This window comes from Primulina tabacum, chromosome 10, assembly GCF_025594145.1.
Source record: "Primulina tabacum isolate GXHZ01 chromosome 10, ASM2559414v2, whole genome shotgun sequence".
NCBI lineage: Eukaryota > Viridiplantae > Streptophyta > Magnoliopsida > Lamiales > Gesneriaceae > Primulina > Primulina tabacum.
The window spans coordinates 36,965,786-36,993,053 of NC_134559.1; the positions used below are offsets into that span (position 1 = coordinate 36,965,786).

At 43.4% G+C, this 27,268-nt stretch overlaps 26 non-coding genes and 7 pseudogenes across 26 annotated transcripts; all 33 read right to left on the minus strand.

Moving 5' to 3' along the window:
* Positions 1–299: 299 nt before the first annotated feature.
* LOC142513216 (5S ribosomal RNA) lies at positions 300–418 on the minus strand. The gene has a single exon (XR_012809175.1). It is a non-coding gene; the product is annotated as a 5S ribosomal RNA (ribosomal RNA).
* Positions 419–1,098: 680 nt separating this feature from the next.
* On the minus strand, positions 1,099–1,217 carry LOC142508419 (5S ribosomal RNA). Its single transcript, XR_012806631.1, has one exon. It is a non-coding gene; the product is annotated as a 5S ribosomal RNA (ribosomal RNA).
* A 646-nt stretch (positions 1,218–1,863) lies between these two features.
* Positions 1,864–1,982, minus strand: LOC142514731 (5S ribosomal RNA). Its single transcript, XR_012810611.1, has one exon. It is a non-coding gene; the product is annotated as a 5S ribosomal RNA (ribosomal RNA).
* A 630-nt stretch (positions 1,983–2,612) lies between these two features.
* On the minus strand, positions 2,613–2,731 carry LOC142506860 (5S ribosomal RNA). Its single transcript, XR_012805135.1, has one exon. It is a non-coding gene; the product is annotated as a 5S ribosomal RNA (ribosomal RNA).
* Positions 2,732–3,412: 681 nt separating this feature from the next.
* LOC142512275 (5S ribosomal RNA) lies at positions 3,413–3,530 on the minus strand (annotated as a pseudogene).
* An 839-nt stretch (positions 3,531–4,369) lies between these two features.
* LOC142516723 (5S ribosomal RNA) lies at positions 4,370–4,488 on the minus strand. Its single transcript, XR_012812503.1, has one exon. It is a non-coding gene; the product is annotated as a 5S ribosomal RNA (ribosomal RNA).
* A 683-nt stretch (positions 4,489–5,171) lies between these two features.
* Positions 5,172–5,290, minus strand: LOC142507152 (5S ribosomal RNA). Its single transcript, XR_012805414.1, has one exon. It is a non-coding gene; the product is annotated as a 5S ribosomal RNA (ribosomal RNA).
* Positions 5,291–5,972: 682 nt separating this feature from the next.
* Positions 5,973–6,091, minus strand: LOC142508043 (5S ribosomal RNA). Its single transcript, XR_012806276.1, has one exon. It is a non-coding gene; the product is annotated as a 5S ribosomal RNA (ribosomal RNA).
* Positions 6,092–6,773: 682 nt separating this feature from the next.
* Positions 6,774–6,892, minus strand: LOC142506480 (5S ribosomal RNA). Its single transcript, XR_012804771.1, has one exon. It is a non-coding gene; the product is annotated as a 5S ribosomal RNA (ribosomal RNA).
* A 682-nt stretch (positions 6,893–7,574) lies between these two features.
* LOC142506865 (5S ribosomal RNA) lies at positions 7,575–7,693 on the minus strand. The gene has a single exon (XR_012805140.1). It is a non-coding gene; the product is annotated as a 5S ribosomal RNA (ribosomal RNA).
* A 682-nt stretch (positions 7,694–8,375) lies between these two features.
* Positions 8,376–8,494, minus strand: LOC142506481 (5S ribosomal RNA). The gene has a single exon (XR_012804772.1). It is a non-coding gene; the product is annotated as a 5S ribosomal RNA (ribosomal RNA).
* A 683-nt stretch (positions 8,495–9,177) lies between these two features.
* LOC142517461 (5S ribosomal RNA) lies at positions 9,178–9,296 on the minus strand. The gene has a single exon (XR_012813206.1). It is a non-coding gene; the product is annotated as a 5S ribosomal RNA (ribosomal RNA).
* Positions 9,297–9,979: 683 nt separating this feature from the next.
* On the minus strand, positions 9,980–10,098 carry LOC142508791 (5S ribosomal RNA). The gene has a single exon (XR_012806994.1). It is a non-coding gene; the product is annotated as a 5S ribosomal RNA (ribosomal RNA).
* A 684-nt stretch (positions 10,099–10,782) lies between these two features.
* Positions 10,783–10,901, minus strand: LOC142516423 (5S ribosomal RNA). Its single transcript, XR_012812218.1, has one exon. It is a non-coding gene; the product is annotated as a 5S ribosomal RNA (ribosomal RNA).
* Positions 10,902–11,553: 652 nt separating this feature from the next.
* Positions 11,554–11,672, minus strand: LOC142507706 (5S ribosomal RNA). The gene has a single exon (XR_012805955.1). It is a non-coding gene; the product is annotated as a 5S ribosomal RNA (ribosomal RNA).
* Positions 11,673–12,402: 730 nt separating this feature from the next.
* LOC142514186 (5S ribosomal RNA) lies at positions 12,403–12,521 on the minus strand. The gene has a single exon (XR_012810093.1). It is a non-coding gene; the product is annotated as a 5S ribosomal RNA (ribosomal RNA).
* Positions 12,522–13,207: 686 nt separating this feature from the next.
* LOC142517328 (5S ribosomal RNA) lies at positions 13,208–13,326 on the minus strand. Its single transcript, XR_012813080.1, has one exon. It is a non-coding gene; the product is annotated as a 5S ribosomal RNA (ribosomal RNA).
* A 659-nt stretch (positions 13,327–13,985) lies between these two features.
* Positions 13,986–14,104, minus strand: LOC142514560 (5S ribosomal RNA). The gene has a single exon (XR_012810448.1). It is a non-coding gene; the product is annotated as a 5S ribosomal RNA (ribosomal RNA).
* A 515-nt stretch (positions 14,105–14,619) lies between these two features.
* Positions 14,620–14,738, minus strand: LOC142512133 (5S ribosomal RNA; annotated as a pseudogene).
* Positions 14,739–15,422: 684 nt separating this feature from the next.
* On the minus strand, positions 15,423–15,541 carry LOC142511176 (5S ribosomal RNA; annotated as a pseudogene).
* Positions 15,542–16,233: 692 nt separating this feature from the next.
* LOC142511429 (5S ribosomal RNA) lies at positions 16,234–16,352 on the minus strand (annotated as a pseudogene).
* Positions 16,353–17,033: 681 nt separating this feature from the next.
* Positions 17,034–17,152, minus strand: LOC142511679 (5S ribosomal RNA; annotated as a pseudogene).
* A 680-nt stretch (positions 17,153–17,832) lies between these two features.
* Positions 17,833–17,951, minus strand: LOC142508028 (5S ribosomal RNA). The gene has a single exon (XR_012806262.1). It is a non-coding gene; the product is annotated as a 5S ribosomal RNA (ribosomal RNA).
* Positions 17,952–18,635: 684 nt separating this feature from the next.
* LOC142517286 (5S ribosomal RNA) lies at positions 18,636–18,754 on the minus strand. The gene has a single exon (XR_012813039.1). It is a non-coding gene; the product is annotated as a 5S ribosomal RNA (ribosomal RNA).
* Positions 18,755–19,437: 683 nt separating this feature from the next.
* On the minus strand, positions 19,438–19,555 carry LOC142507821 (5S ribosomal RNA). The gene has a single exon (XR_012806064.1). It is a non-coding gene; the product is annotated as a 5S ribosomal RNA (ribosomal RNA).
* Positions 19,556–20,236: 681 nt separating this feature from the next.
* LOC142507236 (5S ribosomal RNA) lies at positions 20,237–20,355 on the minus strand. The gene has a single exon (XR_012805497.1). It is a non-coding gene; the product is annotated as a 5S ribosomal RNA (ribosomal RNA).
* A 671-nt stretch (positions 20,356–21,026) lies between these two features.
* On the minus strand, positions 21,027–21,145 carry LOC142512120 (5S ribosomal RNA; annotated as a pseudogene).
* A 682-nt stretch (positions 21,146–21,827) lies between these two features.
* LOC142510065 (5S ribosomal RNA) lies at positions 21,828–21,946 on the minus strand. The gene has a single exon (XR_012808202.1). It is a non-coding gene; the product is annotated as a 5S ribosomal RNA (ribosomal RNA).
* A 684-nt stretch (positions 21,947–22,630) lies between these two features.
* On the minus strand, positions 22,631–22,748 carry LOC142508656 (5S ribosomal RNA). The gene has a single exon (XR_012806862.1). It is a non-coding gene; the product is annotated as a 5S ribosomal RNA (ribosomal RNA).
* A 672-nt stretch (positions 22,749–23,420) lies between these two features.
* Positions 23,421–23,539, minus strand: LOC142507263 (5S ribosomal RNA). Its single transcript, XR_012805523.1, has one exon. It is a non-coding gene; the product is annotated as a 5S ribosomal RNA (ribosomal RNA).
* Positions 23,540–24,979: 1,440 nt separating this feature from the next.
* LOC142509813 (5S ribosomal RNA) lies at positions 24,980–25,098 on the minus strand. The gene has a single exon (XR_012807963.1). It is a non-coding gene; the product is annotated as a 5S ribosomal RNA (ribosomal RNA).
* A 683-nt stretch (positions 25,099–25,781) lies between these two features.
* LOC142513437 (5S ribosomal RNA) lies at positions 25,782–25,900 on the minus strand. Its single transcript, XR_012809384.1, has one exon. It is a non-coding gene; the product is annotated as a 5S ribosomal RNA (ribosomal RNA).
* A 672-nt stretch (positions 25,901–26,572) lies between these two features.
* Positions 26,573–26,691, minus strand: LOC142511982 (5S ribosomal RNA; annotated as a pseudogene).
* Between the last annotated feature and the right edge of the window lie 577 nt (positions 26,692–27,268).

Genomic DNA, 27,268 nt, shown 5'->3' on the forward strand with positions numbered 1-27,268 from the left:
GAACCGAAATCAAATTTCGGACTTCCTAAGCTGATTTCTCGAGGAAACGGAAGCTTAACAGAAGCGGAAAATCGCAAATTAGAGAAGGAATTCAGCTAAAATCTCGTCAGCTCATTGCGGAGTAATGAATCTCGTTCGTTTGCCTGTTTACAATCAAATATGGCTACAATTTTGTCCAAATCCGGCAGCGCCCGAGCTACGTTCATTTCACATGTCTTATCTAGTCCCGATCGAGATTCAGATGATTTGAGCCGAAAATCATCTGTCAACAAGTAATCAAAAATAGAAAAACACGAAAAGGGGTGCAACACGAGGACTTCTCAGGGGATCACCCATCCTAGTACTGCTCTCGCCCTAGCACGCTTAACTTCGGAATTCTGATGGGATCCGGTGCTTTAGTGCTGGTATGATCGCACCCGACATTGAGTGGAATGTTTATTCTTATATCCATCGAGTACGTGTGGAGCGGGCGGCGATGGACAACACGTGGCACTGCTCTCTACCAATCAAAACCATGAAGTTAATCGTTCTGGCGCGATGCCAGAGCTAGGATGGGTGACCTCCCTGGGAAGTCCTCGTGTCGCGACCGTTTATGTAAATTATGGATAAAACAGTCGAAATAATATTTTTTAATGAGTTAACCGTCTCCGGAGTAATCTGCGTTATACCCTTCCGCACAGAGTCGGCTCACGACAACAAAAATCGCTAAATGTTTCCTGAAAATAGAAAAAAAATAAGAAAAAGAAAATAGCAAACGTAAAGCTATTATTATGCCTGAGATACGATAAAATGGAACCGGAATTGAATTTCGGACTTAGAGAAGGAATTTGGCTAAAAGGAAACTTAACAGAAGCGGAAAATCGCAAATTAGAGGGTCTTAGAGAAGGAATTTGGCTAAAATCTCTCCAGCTCATTGCGTATTAATGAGTCTCGTTCGTTTGCCTGTTTAAAATCAAATTTGGCTACAATTTTGTCCAAATTCGTCAGTGCCCGAGCGACGTTGATTTCACATGTCATATATGGTACCGATCGAGATTCAGATGATTTGAGCCCAAAATTGTCTGTCAACAAGTAATCAAAAATAGAAAAACACGAAAAGGGGTGCAACACGAGGACTTCCCAGGGGGTCACCCATCCTAGTACTGTTCTCGTCCAAGAACGCTTAACTTCGTAGTTCTGATGGGATCCGGTGCATTGGTGCTTGTATGATCGCACCCGACATTGAGTGGTATGTTTATTCTTATATCTCTCGAGTACGTGTGGAGCGGGCGGCGACGGACAACACGCGACACTGCTCTCGCCCAATCATAACCATGAAGTTAAGCGTTCTGGCGTGATGGCAGAGCTAGGATGGGTGACCTCCCTGGGAAGTCCTCGTGTCGCGACCGTCTATGTAAATTATGAGTTAACCGTCTCCGGAGTAATCTGCGTCATATCCTTTCGCACAGAACTGGCTCACGACAACAAAAATCGCTAAATGTTTCCAGAAAATAGAAAAAAAAATAGTAATAAGAAAATAGCGAATGTAAAGCTATTATTATGCTTGGGATACGATAAAATGGAACCGCAATGGAATTTGGGACTTCCTAAGCGGATTTCTCGAGGAAACGGAAACTTAACAGAAGCGGAAAATAGCAAATTTGAGGGTCTTAGAAAAGGAATTCGGCTAAAATCTCGCCAGCCCATTGCGGAGTCTCGTTCGTTTGCCCGTTTACAATAAAATTAAGCTACAATTTTGTCCAAATCCCGCAGTGTCCGAGCTACGTTGATTTCACATGTCTTATCTGGTCTTGATCGAGATTCAGATGATTTGAGCCGAAAATCATTTGTCAACAAGTAATCAAAAATATAAAAAAACGAAAAGGGGTGCAACACGAGGACTTCCCAGGGGATCACCCGTCCTAATACTGCTCTCGCCCAAGCACGCTTAACTTCGGAGTTCTGATGGGATCCGGTGCATTGGTGCTGGTATGATCGCACCCGACATTGAGTGGGATGTTTATTCTTAAATTCATAGAGTACCTGTGGAGCGGGCGGCGATGGACAACACGCGGCACGGCTCTCGACCAATCAGAACCATGAAGTTAAGCGTTCTGGCGCGATGGCAGAGTTAGGATGGGTCACCTCCCTGGGAAGTCCTCGTGTCGCGACCGTTTACCGTAAATTTTAACTAAAACAGTCGAAATAATATATTTTAATGAGTTAACCGTCTCCGGAGTAATCTGCTCCCAGAAAATAGAAAAAAATTAAGAAGAAGAAAATAGCGAATGTAAAGCTATTATTATGCCTGGGATATGATAAAATGGAACCGGAATCGAATTTCGAACTTCCTAAGCGGATTTCTTGTGGAAACGGAAGCTTTACAGAAGCGGAATCGCAAATTAGACGGTCTCAGAGAAAGAATTCGGCTAAAATCTCGTCTGCTCATTGCGGAATAATGAGTCTCGTTCGTTTGCCCGTTTACAATCAAATTAGGCTACAATTTTTTCCAAATCCGGCAGTGCCTGAGCTACGTTGATTTCACATGTCTTATCTGGTCCCGATCGAGATTAAGGTGATTTGAGCCAAAAATCGTCTGTCAACAAGTAATCAAAAATAGAAAAACACGAAGAGGGGCGCAACACAAGGACTTCCCAGGGGGTCACCCATCCTAGTACTGCTCTCGCCCAAGCACGCTTTACTTCTGAGTTCTGATTGAATCCGGTGCATTAGTGCTGGTATGATCGCACCCGACATTGATTAGGATGTTTATTCTTTTATCTCTCGAGTACGTGTGAAGCGGGCGGAGATGTACAACACGCGGCACTGTTCTCGCCCTATCAGAACCATGAAGTTAAGCGTTCTGGCACGATGGCAGAGCTAGGATGGGTGTCCTCCCTGGGAAGTCCTCGTGTCACGAGCATTTACGTAAATTATGGCTAAAACAGTTGAAATAATTGCTTTTAATGAGTTAACCAACTCTGGAGTAATCTGCGTCATACCCTTCGGCACAGAACAGGCTCACGACAACAAAAATCGCTAAGTGTTCCCAGAAAATAGAAAAAAAATAAGAAGGAGAAAATAGCGAATGTAAAGCTAATATTATGCCTGGGATACGATAAAATGGAACCGGAATCAAATTTCAAAATTTCTAAGCGGATTTCTCGAGGAAACGAAAGCTTAAAAGAAGCGGAAAATCGCAAATTAGAGGGTCTTAGAGAAGGAATTCGGCTAAAATCTCTTTAGCTCATTGCGGAGTAATAAGTCTCGTTCGTTTGCCCGTTTACAATCAAATTAGACTACAATTTTGTCCAAATCCGGCAGTGCCCGAGCTAGGTTTATTTCACATGTCTTATCATATCCCGATCGATATTCAGATGATTTGAGCCGAAAATCGTTTGTCAACAAGTAATAAAAAATAGAAAAACACGAAAAGGGGCAACAAGAGTACTTCCCAGGGGTCACCCATCCTAGTACTGCTCTCGCCTAAGAACGCCTAACTTCGGAGATCTGATGGGATCCGGTGCATTAGTGCGGGTATAATCGCACCCGACATTGAGTGGAATGTTTATTCTTATATCCCTCGAGTACGTGTGGCTCGGGCGGCAATGGACAACACGCGGCACTGCTGTTGCCCAATCAAAACCATGAAGTTAAGCGTTCTTGCGCGGTGGCAGAGCTAGGATGGGTGACCTCTCTGAGAAGTCCTCGTGTCGCGACCATTTATGTAAATTATGGCTAAAACAGTCGAAATAATTGTTTTTAATGAGTTAACCGACTCTGAAGTTATCTGCGTCATACCCTTCCGCACAAAACCGGCTCACGATGGCAGAGCTAGGATGGGTGTCCTCCCTGGGAAGTCCTCGTGTCACGACCATTTACGTAAATAATGGCTAAAACAGTCGAAATAATTGCTTTTAATGAGTTAACCAACTCTGGAGTAATCTGCGTCATACCCTTCGGCACAGAACCGGCTCACGAAAACAAAAATCGCTAAATGTTCCCAGAAAATAGAAAAAAAAATAAGAAGAAGAAAATAGCGAATGTAAAGCTATTATTATGCCTGGGATACGATAAAATCGAACCTGAATCGAATTTCGAACTTCCTATGCGGATTTCTCGAGGAAACGGAAGCTTAACAGAAGCGGAAAATCGCAAATTAGAGTGTTTTAGAGAAGGAATTCAGCTAAAATCTCGTCAGCTTATTACGGAGTAATGAGTCTCGTTCGTTTGCCAGTTTATAATCAAATTAGGCTACAGTTTTGTCCAAATCGGGAAGTGTCCGAGCTCCGTTGATTTCGCATGTCTTATCTGATCCCGATCGAGATTCAGATGATTTGAGCCGAAAATCGCTTGTCAACAATTAATCAAAAATAGAAAAACACGAAAAGTGGTGCAACACGAGGACTTCCCAGGGGGTCACCCATCCTAGTACTGCTCTCGCCCAAGAAAGCTTAACTTCGGAGTTCTGATGGGATCCGATGCATTAGTGCTGGTATGATCGCACCCGACATCGTGTGGGATGTTTATTCTTATATCCCTCAAATACGTGTGGAGCGGGCGGCGATGGACAACCCGCGGCACTGCTCTCGCCCAATCAGAACCATGAAGTTAAGCGTTCTGGCGCGATGGCAGAGCTAGGATGGGTGACCTCCCTGGGAAGTCCTCGTGTCGTGACCGTTTACGTAAATTATGGCTAAAACAGCCGAAATAATTGTTTTTAATGAGTTAACCGTCTCCGGAGTAATCTGCGTCATACCCTTCCGCACAGAACCGGCTCACGACAACAAAAATCGCTAAAAGTTCCCAGAAAATAGAAAAAAATAAGAATAAGAAAATAGCGAATGTAAAGCTATTATTATCCATGGGATACGATAAAATGGAACCGAAATCGAATTTCGGACTTCCTATGAGGATTTTTTTGAGGAAACGGAAGCTTAACAGAAGCGGAAAATCGCAAATTAGAGGGTCCTAGAGAAAGAATTCCACTAAAATCTTGCCAGCTCATTGCGGAGTAACGAGTCTCGTTCATTTGCCGGATTACAATCAAATTAGGCTACAATTTTGTCCAAATCCGGCAGTGCCCGAGCTACGTTGATTTCACATCTCTTATCCGGTCCCGATCGAGATTCAGATGATTTGAGCCGAAAATCGTCTGTCAACAAGTAATCAAAAATAGAAAACATGAAAAGGGGTGGCAACACGAGGACTTCCCAGGGGGTCACCCAACCTAGTATTGGTCTCGCCCAAGCACGCTTAACTTTGGAGTTCTGATGGGATCCGGTGCATTAGTGCTGGTATGATCGCACCTGACATTGAGTGGGATGTTAATTCTTATATACCTTGAGTACGTGTGGCGCGGCGGAGATGGACAACACGCGGCACTTCTCTCGCACAATCAGAACCATGAAGTTTAGCATTCTGGTGCGATGGCAGAGCTAGGATGGGTGACCTCCCTAGGAAGTCCGCGTGTCGCGACCGTTTACGTAAATTATAGCTAAAACAGTCGAAATAATTGTTTTTAATGAGTTAACCGTCTCCGGGGTAATCTGCGTCATACCCTTCCGCACAGAATCTGCTCAAGACAACAAAAATAGCTAAATATTCCCAGGAAATAGAAAAAAAAAAAGAAGACGAAAATAGCGAATGTAAAGCTATTTTTATGCCTGGGATACGATAAAATCGAACTTGAATCGAATTTCGAACTTCCTATGCGGATTTCTCGAGGAAACGGAAGCTTAACAGAAGCGGAAAATCGCAAATTAGAGTGTTTTAGAGAAGGAATTCGGCTAAAATCTCGTCAGCATATTGCAGAGTAATGAGTCTCGTTCGTTTGCCAATTTACAATCAAATTAGGCTACAATTTTGTCCAAATCCGGCAGTGCCCGAGCTACGTTGATTTCACATATCTTAATTGGTACCGATCGAGATTCAGTTTATTTGAGCAGAAAATCGTCTGTCAACAAGTAATAAAAAATTGAAAAACACGAAAAGGTGTGCAACACGAGGACTTCCCAGGGGGTCACCCATCCTAGTACTGCTCCCGCCCAACCACGCTTAACTTCAGATGTCTGATGGGATCCGGTGCATTAGTGTTGGTTTGATCGCACCCGACATTGAGTGGGATGTTCATTCTTATATCCCTCGAATACATGTGGAGCGGGCGACGATGGACAACTCGCGGCACTGCTCTCGCCCAATCATAACCATGAAGTTAAGCGTTCTGGCACGATGGCAGAGCTAGGATGCGTGACCTCCCTGAGAAGTCCTCGTGTCGCGACCGTTTGCGTAAATTATGGCTAAAACAGTCGAAATAATTGTTTTAAATGAGTTAACCGTCTCCGGAGTAATCTGCGTTATACCCTTCCGCACAGAACCAGCTCACGACAACAAAAATCGCTAAATGTTCTAAGAAAATAGAAAAAAATAAGAATAAGAAAATAGCGAATGTAAAGCTATTATTATCCCTGGGATACGATAAAATGGAACCGAAATCGAATTTCGGACTTCCAAAGCGGATTTCTCGAGGAAACGGAAGCTTAACAGAAGCGGAAAATCGCAAATTAGATGGTCTTAGAGAAGGAATTTGGCTAAAATCTCGTCAGCTCATTGCGGAGTAATGAGTCTCGTTCGTTTGCCCGTTTACAATCAAATAAGGCTACAATTTAGTCCAAATCCGGCAGTGCCCGAGCTACGTTGATTTCACATGTCTTATCTGCTCCCGATCGAGATTCGGTTGATTTGAGCCGAAAATCTTCTGTCAACAAGTAATAAAAAATTGAAAAACACGAAAAGGGGTGCAACACGAGGACTTCCCAGGGGGTCACCCATCCTAGTACTGCTCTCGCCCAACCACGCTTAACTTCAGATGTCTGATGGGATCCGGTGCATTAGTGTTGGTTTGATCGCACCCGACATTGAGTGGGATGTTCATTCTTATATCCCTCGAGTACATGTGGAGCGGGCGGCGATGGACAACTCGCGGCACTGCTCTCGCCCAATCATAACCATGAAGTTAAGCGTTCTGGCACGATGGCAGAGCTAGGATGCGTGACCTCCCTGAGAAGTCCTCGTGTCGCGACCGTTTGCGTAAATTATGGCTAAAACAGTCGAAATAATTGTTTTAAATGAGTTAACCGTCTCCGGAGTAATCCGCGTTATACCCTTCCGCACAGAACCAGCTCACGACAACAAAAATCGCTAAATGTTCTAAGAAAATAGAAAAAATTAAGAATAAAAAAATAGCGAATGTAAAGCTATTATTATCCCTGGGATACGATAAAATGGAACCGAAATCGAATTTCGGACTTCCAAAGCGGATTTCTCGAGGAAACGGAAGCTTAACAGAAGCGGAAAATCGCAAATTAGATGGTCTTAGAGAAGGAATTTGGCTAAAATCTTGTCAGCTCATTGCGGAGTAATGAGTCTCGTTCGTTTGCCCGTTTACAATCAAATAAGGCTACAATTTAGTCCAAATCCGGCAGTGCCCGAGCTACGTTGATTTCACATGTCTTATCTGGTCCCGATCGAGATTCAGTTGATTTGAGCCGAAAATCTTCTGTCAACAAGTAATAAAAAATTGAAAAACACGAAAAGGGGTGCAACACGAGGACTTCCCAGGGGGTCACCCATCATAGTACTGCTCTCGCCCAACCACGCTTAACTTCAGATGTCTGATGGGATCCGGTGCATTAGTGTTGGTTTGATCGCACCCGACATTGAGTGGGATGTTCATTCTTATATCCCTCGAGTACATGTGGAGCGGGCGGCGATGGACAACTCGCGGCACTGCTCTCGCCCAATCATAACCATGAAGTTAAGCGTTCTGGCACGATGGCAGATCTAGGATGCGTGACCTCCCTTAGAAGCCCTCGTGTCGCGACCGTTTACGTAAATTATGGCTAAAACAGTCGAAATAATTGTTTTTAATGAGTTAACCGTCTCCGGAGTAATCTGCGTTATACCCTTCCGCACAGAACCAGCTCACGACAACAAAAATCGCTAAATGTTCTAAGAAAATAGAAAAAAATAAGAATAAGAAAATAGCGAATGTAAAGCTATTATTATCCCTGGGATACGATAAAATGGAACCGAAATCGAATTTCGGACTTCCAAAGCGGATTTCTCGAGAAAAAGGAAGCTTAGCAGAAGCGGAAAATCGCAAATTAGATGGTCTTAGAGAAGGAATTTGGCTAAAATCTCGTCAGCTCATTGCAGAGTAATGAGTCTCGTTCGTTTGCCCGTTTACAATCAAACAAGGCTACAATTTAGTCCAAATCCGGCAGTGCCCGAGCTACCTTGATTTCACATGTCTTATCTGGTCCCGATCGAGATTCAGTTGATTTGAGCCGAAAATCTTCTGTCAACAAGTAATAAAAAATTGAAAAACACGAAAAGGGGTGCAACACGAGGACTTCCCAGGGGGTCACCCATCCTAGTACTGCTCTCGCCCAACCACGCTTAACTTCAGATGTCTGATGGGATCCGGTGCATTAGTGTTGGTTTGATCGCACCCGACATTGAGTGGGATGTTCATTCTTATTTCCCTCGAGTACATGTGGAGCGGGCGGCGATGGACAACTCGCGGCACTGCTCTCGCCCAATCATAACCATGAAGTTAAGCGTTCTGGCACGATGGCAGAGCTAAGATGGGTGACCTCCCTGGGAAGTCCTCGTGTCGCGACCGTTTACGTAAATTATGGCTAAAACAGTCGAAATAATTGTTTTTAATGAGTTAACCGTCTCCGGAGTAATCTGCGTCATACCCTTCCGCACGGAACCGGCTCACGACAACAAAAATTGCTAAATGTTCTAAGAAAATAGAAAAAAATAAGAATAAGAAAATAGCGAATGTAAAGCTATTATTATCCCTGGGATACGATAAAATGGAACCGAAATCGAATTTCGGACTTCCAAAGCTGATTTCTCGAGGAAACAGAAGCTTAACAGAAGCGGAAAATCGCAAATTAGAGGGTCTTAAATAAGGGATTCGGCTAAAATCTTGCCAGCTCATTGCGGAGTAATGAGCCTCGTTCGTTTGCCTTTTTACAATCAAATTAGGCTAAAATTTTGTCCAAATCCGGCAGTGCCAGAGCTACGTTGATTTAACATCTCTTATCCGGTCCCGATCGAGATTCAGATGATTTGATCCGAAAATCGTTTGTCAACAAGTAATCAAAAATAGAAAAACACGAAAAGGAGTGGCAACACAAGGACTTCCCAGGGGGTCACCCATCCTAGTACTGGTCTCGCCCAAGCACGCTTAACTTTGGAGTTCTGATGGGATCCGGTGAATTAGTGCTGGTATGATCGCACCCGACATTGAGTGGGATGTTTATTTTTATATACCTCGAGTACGTGTGGCGCGGGCGGAGATGGACAACACGCGGCACTGCTCTCGCCCAATCAGAACCATGATGTTAAGCGTTCTGGCGCGATGGCAAAGCTAGGATGGGTGACCTCCCTAGAAACTCCTCGTGTCGCGACCGTTTACGTAAATTATAGCTAAAACAGTCGAAATAATTGTTTTTAATGATTTAACCGTCTCTGGAGTAATCTGCATCATACCCTTCCGCACAGAACCGGCTCCCGAAAATAAAAATCGCTAAATGTTCCCAGAAAATAGAAATAAAATAAGAAGAAGAAAATAGCGAATGTAAAGATGTTATTATGCTTGGGATACGATAAAATTAAGCCAGAATCGAATTTCGGACTTTCCAAGCGGATTTCTCAAGGAAACAGAAATTTAACAGAATCGAAAAATCGCAAATTAGAGGGTCTTAGAGAAGGAATTCGGCTAAAATCTCGCCAGCTCTTTGCGGAGTAATGAGTCTCGTTCGTTTGCCCGTTTACAATCAAATTAGCCTACAATTTTGTCCAAATCCGGCAGTGCTCGAGCTACGTTTATTTCATATGTCTTATCTTGTCCCGATCGAGATTCAGATGTTTTGAGCCGAAAATCGTCTGTCAACAATTATTCAAAAATAGAAAAACATGAAAAGGCATGCAACACGAGGACTTCCCAGAGGGTCACCCATCCTAATAGTTGTCTCGCCCAATCACGCATAACTTCGGAGTTCTGATGGGATCCGGTGCATTAGTGCTGGTATGATCGCACACGAAATTGAGTGGGATGTTTATTCTTATATCCGTCGAGTACGTGTGGCGCGGGCGGCGATGGACAAAACGCGGCACTGCTCTCGCCCAATCAGAACCATGAAGTTAAGTGTTCTGGCGCGATGGCAGAGCTAGGATGGGTGACCTCCCCAGGAAGTCCTCGTGTCGCGACCGTTTACGTAAATTATAGCTAAAACAGTCGAAATAATTTTTTTTAATGAGTTAACCGTCTCCGGAGCAATCTACGTCATACCCTTCCGCACAGAACCGGCTCACGACAACAAAAATCGCTAAATGTTCCTAGAAAATAGGAAAAAAAATATGAAGAAGAAAATAGCGAATTTAAAGCTATTATTATGCCTGAGATACGATAAAATGGAACAGGAATCGAATTTCTGACTTCCTAAGCGGATTTCTCGAGGAAACGGAAGCTTAACAGAAGCGGAAAATCGCAAATTAGAGGGTTTTAGAGAAGGAATCTAGCTAAAATCTCGCCAGCTCATTGCGGAGTAATGAGTCTCGTTCGTTTGGCCGTTTACAATCAAATTAGGCTACAATTTTGTCCAAATCCTGCAGTTCTCGAGCTATGTTGATTTCACATGTCTTATCTTGTCCTGATCGAGATTCAGATGTTCTTAGCCGAAAATCGTACGTCAACAATTAATCAAAAATAGAAAAACACGAAAAGGCATGCAACACGAGGACTTCCCAGGGGGTCACCCATCCTAGTACTGGTCTCGCCCAAGCACGCTTAACTTCGGATTTCTGATGGGATCCGGTGCATTAGTGCTGGTATGATCACAACAAACATTGAGTGGGATGTTTATTCTTATATCCCTGAAGTACGTGTGGCGCGGGCGGCGATGGACTACACGCGGCACTTCTCTCGCCCAATCAGAATCACTAAGTTAAGTGTTCTAGCGTGATGGCAGAGCTAGGATGGGTGACCTCCCTGGGAAGTCCTCGTGCCGCGACCGTTTACGTAAATTATAGCTTAAACAGTCGAAATAATTGTTTTTAATGAGTTAACCGTCTCTAGAGTAATCTGCGTCATACCCTTCTGCACAGAACCGGCTCACGTTTACAAAAATCGCTAAATATTCCCAGAAAATAGAAAAAATAATAAGAAGAAGAAAATAGCGAATGTAAAGCTATTATTATGCCTGGGATACGATAAAATGGAACCGGAATCGAATTTCGGACTTCCTAAGCGAATTTCTCGAGGAAACGGAAGCTTAATAAGAGCGGAAAATCGCAAATTAGAGGGTCTTAAAAAAAATTTCGGCAAAAATCTCGCCAGCTAATTGCCGAGTAATGAGTCTCGTTCGTTTGCCCGTTTACAATCAAATTAGGCTACAATTTTGTCCAAATCCGGCAGTGCCCGAGCTTCGTTGATTCAGATGATTTGAGCCGAAAATCGTCTGTCAACAAGTAATCAAAAATAGAAAAACACGAAAAGGGGTGCAACACGAGAACTTCCCAGGGGGTCACCCATCCTAGTACAGGTCTCGCCCAAACACGCTTAACTTCGGAGTTCTGATGGGATCCATTGAATTAGTGCTGGTATGATCGTACCCGACATTGAGTGGGATGTTTATTCTTATATCCCTCGAGTACGTGTAGAGCGGGCGGCTATGGACAAGACGCGGCACTGCTCTAGCACAATCGGAACCATGATGTTAAGCGTTCTGGCACGATGGCAGAGCGAGGATGGGTGACCTCCCTGGGACGTCCTCGTGTCGCAACCGTTTACGTAAATTATAGCTAAAAGAGTCGAAAAAATGGTTTTTATTGAGTTAACCATCTCCGGAGTAATCTACGTCATACCCTTCCGCACAAAACCGGCTCACGACAACAAAATCGCTAAATGTTCCCAAAAAATAGAAAAAAATAAGAAGAAGAAAATAGCGAATGTAAAGCTATTATTATGCCAGGAATACGATAAAATGTAACTGGAATCGAATTTCGGACTTCCTAAACGGATTTCTCGAGGAAACGGAAGCTTAACAGAAGCGGAAAATTGCAAATTAGAGGGTCTTAGAGAAGGAATTCGGCTAAAATATCACCAGCTCATTGCAGAGTAATGAGTAGAGAAAGAATTCGGCTAAAATCACACCAGCTTATTGCAGAGTAATGAGTCTCGTTCGTTTGTCCGTTTACAATCAAATTAGGCTACAATTTTGTCCAAATCCGGCAGTGCCCGAGCTACTTTGATTTCACATGTCTTATCTGATCCGATCGAGATTTTGAAGATTTGAGCCAAAAATCGTCCGTTACTAATTAATCAAAAATAGAAAAACACGAAAAGGGGTGCAACACGAGGATTTCCCCGGGGGTCACCCATCCTAATACTGCCCTCGCCCAAGCACGCTTAGCTTCGGAGTTCTGATGGGATCCGATGCATTAGTGCTGGTATGATCGCACCCGACATTGAGTGGGATGTTTATTCTTATATATCCCTCGAGTACGTGTGGAGCGGATGATGATGGACAACACGCGGCACTGCTTTCGCCCAATCAGAACCATGAAGTTAAGCTTTCTGGCGCGATGGCAGAGCTAGGATGGGTGACCTCCCTAAAAAGTCCTCGTGTCGCGACCGTTTACGTAAATTATGGCTAAAACAATCGAAAAAATTGTTTTTAATGAGTTAACCATCTCCGGAGTAATCTGCGTCATACCATTCCGCACAGAACCGGCTCACGTTTACAAAAATCGCTAAATATTCCCAGAAAATTGAAAAAAAAATAATAAGAAGAAAATAGCGAATGTAAAGCTATTATTATGCCTCGGATACGATAAAATGGAACTGGAATCGAATTTCGGACTTCCTAAGGGGATTTTTCGAGGAAACGGAAGCTTAACAGAAGCGGAAAATCGCAAATTAGTGGGTCTTAAAGAAGGAATTCGGCTAAAATCTCGCCAGCTCATTGCGGAGTAATGAGTCTCGTTCGTTTGCCCGTTTACAATCAAATTAAGATAAAATTTTGTCCAAATCCGGCAGTGCCCGAACTACGTTGATTTCACATGTCTTATCTGGTCCCGATCGAGATTCAGATGATTTGAGCCCAAAATCGTCTATCAACAAGTAATCATAAATAGAAAAACACGAAAAGGGGTGCAACACGAGGACTTCCAAGGGGGTCACCCATCCTAGTACTGCTCTTGCCCAAGCATGCTTAACTTCGGAGTTCTGATGGGATCCGGTGCATTAGTATTGGTATGATCGCACCCGAAATTGAGTGGGATGTTTATTCTTATATCCTTCGAGAACGTGTGGAGCGGCGGAGATGGAGAACACCGCGGCACTGCTCTCGCATAATCAGAACCATGAAGTTAAGCGTTCTGGTGCGATGGCAGAGCTAGGATGGGTGACCTCCCTGGGAAGTCCTCGTGTCGCGACCGTTTACTTAAATTATGGATAAAACAATCGAAATAATTGTTTTTAATGAGTTAACCGTCTCCGGAGTAATCTGCGTCATACCCTTCCCCACAGAACCCTCAAGACAACAAAAATCGCTAAATGTTCCCAGTAAATAGAAAAAAATTTAAGTAGAAAAAAATTGCGAATGTAAAGCTATTATTATGCCTGGGATACGATAAAATGGAACCGGAATCGAATTTAGAACTTCCTCTCAAGGAAACAGAAGCGGAAAATCGCAAATTAGAGGGTCTTAGAGAAGGAATTCGTCTAATACTCGCCACCTCGTTGCGGAGTATTGAGTCTCGTTCGTTTGCCCGTTTACAATCAAATTAGGCTACAATTTTTCCAAATCCGGCAGTGCCCGAGCGACGTTGATTTCACATGTCTTATCTGGTCCCAATCGAGATTCAGATGATTTGAGCCGAAAATCGTCTGTCAACAAGTAATCAAAAATAGAAAAACACGAAAAGAGGTGCAACACGAGGACTTCCCAGGGGGTCACCCTTCCTGGTACTGGTCTCACCCAAGCACGCTTAACTTCGGAGTTCTGATGGGATCCGGTGCATTAGTGCTGGTATGATCGCACCCGACATTGAGTGGTATGTTTATTCTTATATCCCTCAAGTACGTGTGGAGCGCGCGGCGATGGACAACACGCGGCACCGCTCTCGCCAAATCGGAACCATGAATTTAAGCGTTCTGGCGCGATGCCAGAGCTAGGATGGTTGACCTCTCTGGGATGTCCTCCTGTCGCGACCGTTTACGTAAATTATAGCTAAAACAGTCGAAATAATTGTTTTTAATGAGTTAACCGTCTCCGGAGTAATCTGCGTCAAGAGAAACAGAAGCTTAACAGTAGCGAAAAATCGCAAATTAGATAGTCTTAGAGAAGGAATTCGGCTAAAATCTCGCCATCTCATTGCGGAGTAATGAGTGTCGTTCATTTGGTTGTTTACAATCAAATTAGCCTACAATTTTATCCAAATCCGGCAGTGCCCGAGATACGTTTATTTCACATGTCTTATCTGGTCCGATCGAGATTCAGATGATTTGAGCCGAAAATCGTCTGTCAACAAATAATCAAAAATAGAAAAACACGAAAAGGGGTGCTACACGAGGACTTCCCATGGGGTCACCCATCCTAGTACTGGTCTCAACCAATGACGCTTAACATCAGAGTTCTGATGGGATCCGGTGCATTAGTGCTGGTATGATCGCTCCTTACATTGAGTGGGATGTTTATTCTTATATCCCCCGAGTACGTGTGGCGCGAGCGGCAATGGACAACACGCGGCACTGCTCTCGCACAATCAGAACCATGAAATTACGCGTTCTGTCGCAATGGCAGAGCTAGTATGGGTGACCTCCCTCGGAAGTCCTCCTGTCGCGATCGTTTATGTAAATTATAGCTAAAACAGTAGAAATAATTGTTTTTAATGAGTTAACCGTCTCCGGAGTAATCTGCGTCATACCCTTCCGCACAGAACCGGCTCACGACAACAAAAATCGCTAAATGTTCCCATAAAATAGAAAAAAAAATAAGAAGAAGAAAATAGTGAATGTAAAGCTATTATTATGCCTCGGATACGATAAAATGGAACCGGAATCTAATTTCGGACTTCCTAAGCGGATTTCTCGAGAAAACAGAAGCTTAACAGAAGAGGAAAATCGCAAATTAGAGGATCTTAGAGAAGGAATTCGGCTAAAATCTCGCCAGCTATTTGCGGAATAATGAGTCTCGTTCGTTTGCCCGTTTACAATCAAATTAGGCTACAATTTTGTCCGAATCCGGCAGTGCCGGAGCTACGTTGATTTCACATGTCTTATCTGGTCCCGATCGTTATTCAGATGATTTGAGCCGAAAATCGTCTGTCAACAAGTAATAAAAAATAGAAAAACACGAAAAAGGGTGCAACACGAGGACTTCCCACGGGGTCACCTATCCTAGTACTGTTCTCGCCCAAGCACGATTATCTTCGGAGTTCTGATGGGATTCGGTGCATTTGTGTTGGTATGATCGTACCCGACATTGAGTGGGATGTTTATTCTAATATCCCTAGAGTACGTGGTGCGCGAGCGGCGATGGACAACACGCATCACTGCACTCGCCCAATCAGAACCATTAATTTAAGCATTCTGGTGTGATGGCAGAGCTAGGATGGGCGACCTCCCTGAAAAGTCCTCGTGTCGTGACATTTTACGTAAATTATATCTAAAACAGTCGAAATAATTGTTTTTAATTGTATTTAATGAGTTAACTATCTCCAGAGTAATCTGCGTCATACCCTTCCGCATAGAACCGTCTCATGACAACAAAAATCGCTAAATGTTCCCAGAAAATAGAAAAAAAATAATAAGAAGAAAATAGCGAATGTAAGTCTATTATTATGCTTTGGATACGATAAAATATAACCGGAATCGAATTTCGGACATCCTAAACGGATTTCTCGAGGAAACGGAAACTTAACAAAAGCGGAAAATCGCAAATTAGAGGGTCTTAGAGAAGGAATTCGGCTAAAATCTCGCCAGCTCATTGCGGAGTAAGAGACTCGTTCGTTTGCCTGTTTACAATCAAATTACCCTACAATTTTGTCCAAATCCGGTAGTGCCAAAGCTATGTTGATTTCACATGTCTTATCTGGTCCCGATCGAGATTCAGATGATTTGAGCCAAAAATCGTCTGTCAACAAGTAATCTAAAATAGAAAAACACGAAAATCGGTGCAACCCGAGGAATTTCAAGGGGGTCGCCCATCCTAGTACTGGTCTCGTCCAAGCACGCTTAACTTCGGAGTTCTGATGGGATCCGATGCATTAGTGCTGGCATGATCGCTCCCGAAATTGAGTGGGGTGTTTATTCTTATATCTCTCGAGTACGTGTGGAGCGGGCGGCGATGGACAACACGCGGCACTGCTCTTACCCAATCAGAACCATGAAGTTAAGCATTCTGGCGCGATGACAGAGCTAGGATGGGTGACCTCCCCTGGAAGTCCTCGTGTCGCGAACGTTTACGTAAATTATGGCTATAACAGTCGAAATAATTGCTTTTAATGAGTTAACCATCTCCGGAGTGATCTGCGTCATACCCTTCCGCACAGAACCGGCTCACGACAACAAAAATCGCTAAATGTTCCCAGAAAAAGAAAAAAAATAAAAAGAAGAAAATAGCGAATGTAAAGCTATTATTATGCCTCGAATACGATAAAATGGAACCGGAATCAAATTTCGGACTTCCTAAGCGGATTTCTCGAGGAAACAGAAGTTTAACAGAAGCGGAAAATCGCAAATTAGAGGGTCTTAGGGAAGGAATTCGGCTAAAATCTCGCCAGCTCATTGCGGAGTAAGAGTCTTGTTCGTTTGCCCGTTTACAATCAAATTAGCCTAAAATTTTGTCCAAATCCGGCAGTACCCGAGCTACGTTGATTTCACATGTCTTATCTAGTCCCGATCGAGATTCAGATGATTTGAGCCAAAAATCTTTTGTCAACAAGTAATCAAAAATAGAAAAACACGGAAAGAGGTGCAACACGAGGACTTCCCAGGGTGTCGCCCATCCTAGTACTGGTCTCGCCAAAGCACGCTTAACTTTGGAGTTCTGATGGGATCCGGTGCAATACTGCTGGTATGTTCGCATCCGACATTGTGTGAGATGTTTATTCTTATATCCCTCGAGTACGTGTGGCGCGGGCGGCGATGGACAACACGCGGCACTGCTTTCGCCCAATCAGAACCATGAATTTAAGCGTTCTGACGCGATGACAGAGCTAGGATGGGTGACCTCCCTTGGAAGTCCTTGTGTCGCGACCGTTTACATAATTATAGCTAAAACAGTCGAAATAATTATTTTTAATGACTTAAACGCCTCTGGAGTCATCTGCGTCATGCCCTTATGCACCGAACCGGCTCACGACAACAAAATCGCTAAATGTTCACAGAAAATAGAAAAAAATAAGAAGAAGAAAATAGCGAATGTAAAGCTATTATTATGCCCGGGATACGATAAAATGGAACCGGAATCGAATTTCGGACTTCCTTAACGGATTTCTCGAGGAAACAGAAGCTTAACAGAAGCGGAAAATCGCAAATTAGAGTGTCTTAGTGAAAGAATTCTGCTAAAATCTCGCCAGCTCATTGTGGAGTAATGAGTCTCGTTCGTTTGCCCGTTTACAATCCAATTAGCCTACAATTTTGTCCAAATCCTGCAGTGTCCAAGCTACGTTGTTGTCACATGTCTTAACTGGTCCTAATCGAGATTCAGATGATTTGAGCCAAAAATAGTCTGTCAACTAGTAATCAAAAATAGAAAAACACGAAAAGGGGTGCAACACGAGGACTTCCAAGGGGGTCACCCATCCTAGTACTGCTCTCGCCCAAGCACGCTTAACTTCGGAGTTCTGATGGGATCCGGTGCATTAGTGCTGGTATGATCGCACCCGACATTGAGTGGGATGTTTATTCTTATATCCCTCGAGTACGTGTGGAGCGGGCGGCGATGGACAACACGCGGCACTGCTCTCGCCCAATAGGAACCATGAAGTTAAGCGTTCTGGCGCGATGAAAGAGCTATGATGGGTTACCTCCCTTGGAAGTCCTTGTGTCGCGACCGTTTACATAAATTAAAGCTAAAACAGTCGAAATAATTGTTTTTAATGAGTTAACCATCTCGGGAGTAATCTACGTCATACCCTTCCGCACAGAACCGACTCACGACAACAAAAATAGCTAAATTTTCCAAGAAAATAGAAATGAAAATAAGAAGAATAAAATAGCAAATGTAAAGCTATTATTATGCCTGGGATACGATAAAATGGAAACGGAATCGAATTTCGGACTTCCTAAACGGATTTCTCGAGGAAACAGAAGTTTAACCGAAGCGAAAAATCGCAAATTAGAGGGTCTTAAAGAAATAATTCGGCTAAAATCTCGCCAGCCCATTACGGAGTACTGAGTCTCGTTCGTTTGCCCGTTTATAATCAAATTAGCCTACAATTTTGTCCAAATCCGGCAGTGCCCGAGCTACGTTGATTTCACATGTCTTATCTGGTCCCGATCGAGATTCAGATAATTTGAGCCGAAAATTGTCTGTAAACAAGTAATCAAAAATAGAAAAACACAAAAAGGGGAGCAACACGAGGACTTACCAGGGGGTCACCCATCTTAGTACTGGTCTCGCCCAAGCACGCTTAACTTCGGAGTTCTGATGGGATCCGGTGCATTAGTGCTGGTATGATCAATCCCGACATATAGTGGGATGTTTATTATTACTTCCCTCGAGTACGTGTGGCGCGGGCGGCGATGGACAACACGCGGCACTACTCTCGCCCAATCAGAACCATGAAATTAAGTGTTCTGGCGCGATGGCAGAGCTAGGATGGGTGACCTCCATGGGAAGTCCTCGTGTCACGACCGTTTACGTAAATTATGGATAAAACAGTTGAAATAATTGTTTTTAACGAGTTAACCGTCTCCGGAGTAATATGCGTCATACCCTTCCGCACAAAACCTGCTCAAGACAACAAAAATCGCTAAATGTTCCCAGAAAATAGAAAAGAAAATTATAAGAAGAAAATAGCGAATGTAAAGCTATTATTATGCCTGGGATACGATGAAATGGAACCGGAATCGAATTTCGGACTTCCTAAGCGGATTTTTCGAGGAAACGGAACCTTAACAGAAGCGGAAAATCGCAAATAAGAGGGTCTTAGAGAAGGAATTCGGCTAAAATCTCGCCAGCACATTGTGGAGTAGTGAGTCTCGTTCGTTTGCCCGTTTACAATCAAATTAGCCTACAATTTTGTCCAAATCCGCCAGTGCCCAAGCTACGTTGATTTCACATGTCTTATCTGATCACGATCGTGATTCAGATGATTTGAGCCGAAATCATCTGTCAACAAGTAATCGAAAGTAGAAGAACACGAAAAGAGGTGCAACACGAGAACTTCCAGGGGGTCACCCATCCTAGTACTGGTCTCGCCCAAGCACGCTTAACTTCGGAGTTCTGACTGGATCCGGTGCATTAGTGCTGGCATGATCGCACTCGACATTGAGTGGGATGTTTATTCTTATATCCCTCGAGTACGTGTGGAGCGGACGGCGATGGACAACACGCGGCATTGCTCTCGCCCAATCAGAACCATGAATTTAAGCGTTCTGACGCGATGACAGAGCTAGGATGGGTGACCTCCCTTGGAAGTCCTTGTGTCGCGACCGTTTACATAATTATAGCTAAAACAGTCGAAATAATTGTTTTTAATGATTTAACCGTCTCCGGAGTCATCTGCGACATAACCTTTTGCACCGAACCGGCTCACGACAACAAAAATCGCTAAATGTTCACAGAAAATAGAAAAAAATAAGAAGAAAAAAATAGCGAATGTAAAGCTATTATTATGCCTGGGATACGATAAAATGGAACCGGAATCGAATTTCGGACTTCCTAAACGGATTTCTCGAGGAAACAGAAGCTTAACAGAAGCGGAAAATCGCAAACTTGAGTGTCTTAGAGAAAGAATTCGGATAAAATCTCGCCAGCTCATTCCGGAGTAATGAGTCTCGTTCGTTTGCCCGTTTACAACCAAATTAGCCTACTATTTTTTTCAAATCCGGCAGTGCCCAAGCTACGTTGATTTCACATGTCTTATCTGATCCCGATCGTGATTCAGATGATTTGAGCCGAAAATCATCTGTCAACAAGTAATCAAAAATAGAAAAACACGAAAAGGGGTGCAATACGAGAACTTCCTAGGGGGTCACCCATCCTAGTACTGCTCTCGCCCAAGCACGCTTAACTTCGGAGTTCTGATGGGATCCGGTGCATTAGTGCTGGTATGATCGCACCCAACATTGAGTGGGATGTTTATTCTTATATCCCTCGAGTACGTGTGGAGCTGGCGGCGATGGACAACACGCGGCACTGCTCTTGCCCAATCAGAACCATGAATTTAAGCATTCTGGCGCGATGACAGAGCTAGGATGGGTGACCTACCTTGGAAGTCCTTGTGTCGCGACCGTTAACATAATTATAGCTAAAACAGTCGAAATAATTGTTTTTAATGAGTTAACCGTCTCCGGAGTCATCCGCGTCATACCCTTCTGCACCGAACCGGCTCACGACAACAAAAATCGCTAAATGTTCACAGAAAATAGAAAAAAATAAGAAGAAGAAAATAGCGAATGTAAAGCTATTATTATACATGGGATACGATAAAATGGCACCGGAATCGAATTTCGGACTTCCTAAACGGATTTCTCGAGGAAACAGAAGCTTAACAGAAACGGAAAAACGCAAATTAGAGTGTCTTAGGGAAAGAATTCGGCTAAAATATCGTCAGCTCATTGCGGAGTAATGAGTCTCGTTCGTTTGGCCGTTTACAATCAAATTAGCCTGCAATTTTGTCCAAATCCGGCAGTGTCCGTGCTACGTCGTTTTCACATGTCTTATCTGGTCCCGATCGAGATTCAGATGATTTGAGCCGAAAATCGTCTGTCAACAAGTAATCAAAAATAGAAAGGGGTGCAACACGAGGACTTCCAAGGGGGTCACCCATCCTAGTACTGCTCTTGACCAAACACGCTTAACTTCGGAGTTTTGATAGGATCAGGTGCATAAGTGCAAGTATGATCACACACGACATTGAGTGGGATGTTTATTTTTATATCCCTCGAGTACGTGTGGAGCGGGCGGTGATGGAAAACACGCGGCTCTACTCTCGCCTAATCAGAACCATGAAGTTAAGCGTTCTGGCGCGATGGTAGAGCGAGGATGGGTGACCTCCCTGGCAGCCCACGTGTCGCGACCGTTTACGTAAATTATGGGTAAAACAATCGAAATAATTGTTTTTAATGAGTTAACCGTCTCCGGAGTAATTTGCGTTATACCATTCTGCACAGAACCGGCTCACGACAAAAAAAATTGCTAAATGTTCCCAGAAAATAGAAAAAAAAATAAGAAGAAGAAAATAGTGAATGTAAAGCTATTATTATGCGTGAGATACAATAAAATGGAACCGAAATCGAATTTCGAACTTTCTAAGCGGATTTCTCGAGGAAACGAAAGCTTAACAGAAGCGGAAAATCGCAAATTAGAGGGTCCTAGAGAAGGAATTCGCCTAAATCTCGCCAGCTTCTTGTGGAGTAATGAGTCTCGTTCGTTTGCCAGTTTACAATCAAATTAGGCTACAATTTTGTCCAAATCCGGCAGTGCTTGAGCTACGTTGATTTCACATGTCTTATCTAATCCTGATCGAGATTCAGATTATTTGAACCGAAAATCGTCTGTCAACAAGTAATCAAAAATAGAAAAACACGGAAAGGGGTGTAACACGAGGACTTCCCAGGGGTTCACCCATCATAGTACTGCTCTCGCCCAAGCACGCTTAACTTAGGAGTTCTGATAGGAACCGGTGCATAAGTGCAGGTATGATCGCACCCGATATTGAGTGGGATGTTTATTCTTATATCCCTCGAGTACGTGTGGAGTGGGCGGCGATGGACAACACGCGGCACTGCTCTCGCCCAATCAGAACCATGAAGTTAAGCGTTCTGGCGCGATGGCAGAGCTAGGATGGGTGACCTTTCTTGGAAGTCCTCGTGCCGTGACCGTTTACGTAAATTATGGATAAAACAGTCAAAATAATTGTTTTTAATGAGTTAACCGTCACCGCAGTAATATGCGTCATACCCTTCCGCACAGAACCGGCTCACGACGACAAAAATCGCTAAATGTTCCCAAAAAATAGAAAAAAAAATAAGAAGAAGAAAATAGCGAATGTAAAGCTATTATTATGCCTGGGATACGATAAAATGGAACCAGAATCGAATTTAGAACTTCCTAAGCAAATTTCTTGAGGAAACGGAACCTTAACAGAAGCGGAAAATCACAAATTAGAGAGTCTTAGAGAAGGAATTCGGCTAAAATCTCGCCAGTTCATTGCGGAGTAATGAGTCTCGTTCGTTTGACCGTTAACAATCAAATTAGCCTACAATTTTGTCCAAATCCGGCAGTGTCCGAGCTACGTTGATTTCACATTTCTTATCTGGTCTCGATCAAGATTCAGATGATTTGAGCCGAAAATCGTCTGTCAACAAGTAATCAAAAATAGAAAAACACGAAAAGGGATGCAACACGAGAACTTCCCAGGGGTCACCCATCCTAGTACTGCTCTTGTCAAAGCACGCTTAACTTCGGAGTTCTGATGGGATTCGGTGCATTAGTGCTGGTATGATCGCACCCGACATTGAGTGGGATGTTTATTCTTATATCCCTCGAGTACGTGTGGAGATGGCGGCGATGGACAACACGCGGCACTGCTCTCGCCCAATCAGAACCATGAATTTAAGCGTTCTGGCGCGATGACAGAGCTAGGATGGGTGACCTCCCTTGGAAGTCCTTGTGTCGCGACCGTTTACATAATTATAGCTAAAACAGTCGAAATAATTGTTTTTAATGAGTTAACCGTCTCCGAAGTCATCTGCGTCATACCCTTCTGCACCGAACCGGCTCACGACAACAAAAATCGCTAAATGTTCACAGAAAATAGAAAAAAAATAAGAAGAAGAAAATAGCGAATGTAAAGCTATTATTATACATGGGATACGATAAAATGGAACCGGAATCGAATTTCGGACTTCCTAAACGGATTTCTCGAGGCAACCGAAGGTTAACAGAAACAGAAAATCGCAAATTAGAGTGTCTTAGGGAAAGAATTCGGCAAAAATCTCGCCAGCTCATTGCGGAGTAATGAGTCTCGTTCGTTTGCCCGTTTACAATAAAATTAGCCTGCAATTTTGTCCAAATCCGGCAGTGTCCGAGCTACGTTGTTTTCACATGTCTTATCTGGTCCCGATCGAGATTCAGATGATTTGAGCCGAAAATCGTCTGTCAACAAGTAATCAAAAATAGAAAGGGGTGCAACACGTGGACTTCCAATGGGGTCACCCATCCTAGTACTGCTCTTGACCAAGCACGCTTAACTTCGGAGTTTTGATGGGATCCGGTGCATAAGTGCAGGTATGATCACACCCGACATTGAGTGGGATGTTTATTCTTATATCCCTCGAGTACGTGTGGAGCGGACGGTGATGGAAAACACGCGGCTCTACTCTTGCCTAATCAGAACCATGAAGTTAAGCGTTCTGGCGCGATGACAGAGCGAGGATGGGTGACCTCCCTGGCAGCCCACGTGTCGCGACTGTTTACGTAAATTATGGCTAAAACAATCGAAATAATTGTTTTTAATGAGTTAACCGTCTCCGGAGTAATTTGCGTTATACTATTCTGCACAGAACCGGCTCACGACAAAAAAAATTGCTAAATGTTCCCAGAAAATAGAAAAAAAAATAAGAAGAAGAAAATAGTGAATGTAAAGCTATTATTATGCGTGAGATACAATAAAATGGAACCGAAATCGAATTTCGAACTTCCTAAGCGGATTTCTCGAGGAAACGAAAGCTTAACAGAAGGGGAAAATCGCAAATTAGAGGGTCCTAGAAAAGGAATTCGGCTAAAATCTCGCCAGCTTCTTGTTGAGTAATGAGTCTCGTTCGTTTGCCCGTTTACAATCAAATTAGGCTACAATTTTGTCCAAATCCGGCAGTGCTTGAGCTATGTTGATTTCACATGTCTTATCTAATCCTGATCGAGATTCAGATTATTTGAGCCGAAAATCGTCTGTCAACAAGTAATCAAAAATAGAAAAACACGAAAAGGGGTGTAACACGAGGACTTCCCATGGGTTCACCCATCATAGTACTGGTGCATAAGTTCAGGTATGATCGCACCCGATATTGAGTGGTATGTTTATTCTTATATCCCTCGAGTACGTGTGGAGCGGGCGGCGATGGACAACACGCGGCACTGCTCTCGCCCAATCAGAACCATGAAGTTAAGCGTTCTGGCGCGATGGCAGAGCTAGGATGGGTGACCTCCCTTGGAAGTCCTCGTGCCGTGACCGTTTACGTAAATTATGGATAAAACAGTCAAAATAATTATTTTTAATGAGTTAACCATCACCGCAGTAATATGCGTCATATTCTTCCGCACAGAACCGGCTCACGACGACAAAAATCGCTAAATGTTCCCAAAAAATAGAAAAAAAATAAGAAAAAGAAAATAGCGAATGTAAAGCTATTATTATGCCTGGGATACGATAAAATGGAACCGGAATCGAATTTAGAACTTCCTAAGCGGATTCTTGAGGAAACGGAAGCTTAACAGAAACGAAAAATCACAAATTAGAGAGTCTTAGAGAAGGAATTCGGCTAAAATCTCGCCAGCTCATTGCGGAGTAATGAGTCTCGTTCGTTTGACCGTTAACAATCAAATTAGGCTACAATTTTGTCCAAATCCGACAGTGTCCGAGCTACGTTGATTTCACATTTCTTATTTGGTCTCGATCAAGATTCAGATGATTTGAGCCGAAAATCGTCTGTCAACAAGTAATCAAAAATAGAAAAACACAAAAAAGGGTGTAACACGAGGACTTCCCAGGGGGACACCCATCCTAATACTGCTCTCGCCCAAGCATGCTTAACTTCAGATTTCTGATGGGATCCAGTGCATTAGTGCTGGTATGATCGCTCCCGACATTGAGTGGGATGTTTATTCTTATATCCCTCGAGTACGTGTGGCGCGGGCGGCAATGGACAACACGCGGCACTGCTCTCGCCCAATCAGAACCATGAAGTTAAGCGTTCTGGCGCTATGGCAGAGCTAGGATGGGTGACCTCCCTGGAAGTCCTCGTGTCACGACCGTTTATGTAAATTATGGATAAAACAGTTGAAATAATTGTTTTTAACGAGTTAACCGTCTTCGGAGAAATATGCGTCATACCCTTCAGCACGAAACCTGCTCAAGACAACAAAAATCGCTAAATGTTCCCAGAAAATAGAAAAGAAAATAAGAAGAAGAAAATAGCGAATGTAAAGCTATTATTATGCCTGGAATACGATAAAATGGAACCGAAATCGAATTTCAGACTTCGTAAGCAGATTTGTAGAAGAAACGGAAGCTGAACAAAAGCGAAAAAACGCTAATTAGAGGGTCTTGGAGAAGGAATTCGGCTAAAATCTCGCCAGCTCATTGCGGAGTAATGAGTCTCGTTCGTTTGCCCGTTTACAATCAAATTAGGCTTCAATTTTTTCCAAATCCGGCAGTGCCCAAGCTACGTTGATTTCACATGTCTTATCTGATCACGATCGTGATTCAGATGATTTGAGCCGAAAATCATCTGTCAACAAGTAATCAAAAATAGAAAAACACGAAAAGGGGTGCAACACGAGAACTTCCTAGAGGGTCACCCATCCTAGTACTGCTCTCGTCCAAGCACGCTTTACTTCGGAGTTCTGATGGGATCCGGTGCATTAGTGCTGGTATGATCGCACCCGACATTGAGTGGGATGTTTATTCTTATATCCCTCGAGTACGTGTGGAGCTGGCGGCGATGGACAACACGCGGCACTGCTCTCGCCCAATCAGAACCATGAATTTAAGCGTTCTGGCGCGATGACAGAGCTAGGATGGGTGACCTCCCTTGGAAGTCCTTGTGTCGCGACCGTTTACATAATTATAGCTAAAACAGTCGAAATAATTGTTTTCAATGAGTTAACCGTCTCCGGAGTCATCTGCGTCATACCTTTCTGCACCGAACCGGCTCACGACAACAAAAATCGCTAAATGTTCACAGAAAATAGAAAAAAAATAAGAAGAAGAAAATAGCGAATGTAAAGCTATTATTATACATGGGATACGATAAAATAGAACCGGAATCGAATTTTGGACTTCCTAAACGGATTTCTCGAGGAAACAGAAGCTTAACAGAAACAAAAAATCGCAAATTAGAGTGTCTTAGGGAAAGAATTCGGCTAAAATCTCGCCAGCTCATTGCGGAGTAATGAGTCTCGTTCGTTTGCCCGTTTACAATCAAATTAGCCTGCAATTTTGTCCAAATCCGGCAGTGTCCGAGCTACGTTGTTTTCACATGTCTTATCTGGTCCCGATCGAGATTCAGATGATTTGAGCCGAAAATCGTCTGTCAACAAGTAATCAAAAATAGAAAGGGGTGCAACACGAGGAATTTCAAGGGGTTCACCCATCCTAGTACTGCTCTTGACCAAGCACGCTTAACTTCGGAGTTTTGATGGGATTCGGTGCATAAGTGCAGGTATGATCACACCCGACATTGAGTGGGATGTTTATTCTTATATCCCTCGAGTACGTGCGGGCGGTGATAGAAAACACGCGGCTCTACTCTCGCCTAATCAGAACCATGAAGTTAAGCGTTCTGGCGCGATGGCAGAGCGAGGATGGGTGACCTCCCTGGCAGCCCACGTGTCGCGACCGTTTACGTAAATTATGGCTAAAACAATCGAAATAATTGTTTTTAATGAGTTAACCGTCTCCGGAGTAATTTGCGTTATACCATTCTGCACAGAACCGGCTCACGACAAAAAAAATTTCTAAATGTTCCCAGAAAAGAGAAAAAAAAATAAGAAGAAGAAAATAGTGAATATAAAGATATTATTATGCGTGAGATACAATAAAATGGAACCGAAATAGAATTTCGAACTTCCTAAGCGGATTTCTCGAGGAAACGAAAGCTTAACAAAAGCGGAAAATCGCAAATTAGAGGGTCCTAGAGAAGGAATTCGGCTAAAATCTCGCCAGCTTCTTGTGGAGTAATGAGTCTTGTTCGTTTGCCCGTTTACAATCAAATTAGGCTACAATTTTGTCCAAATCCGGTAGTGCTTGAGCT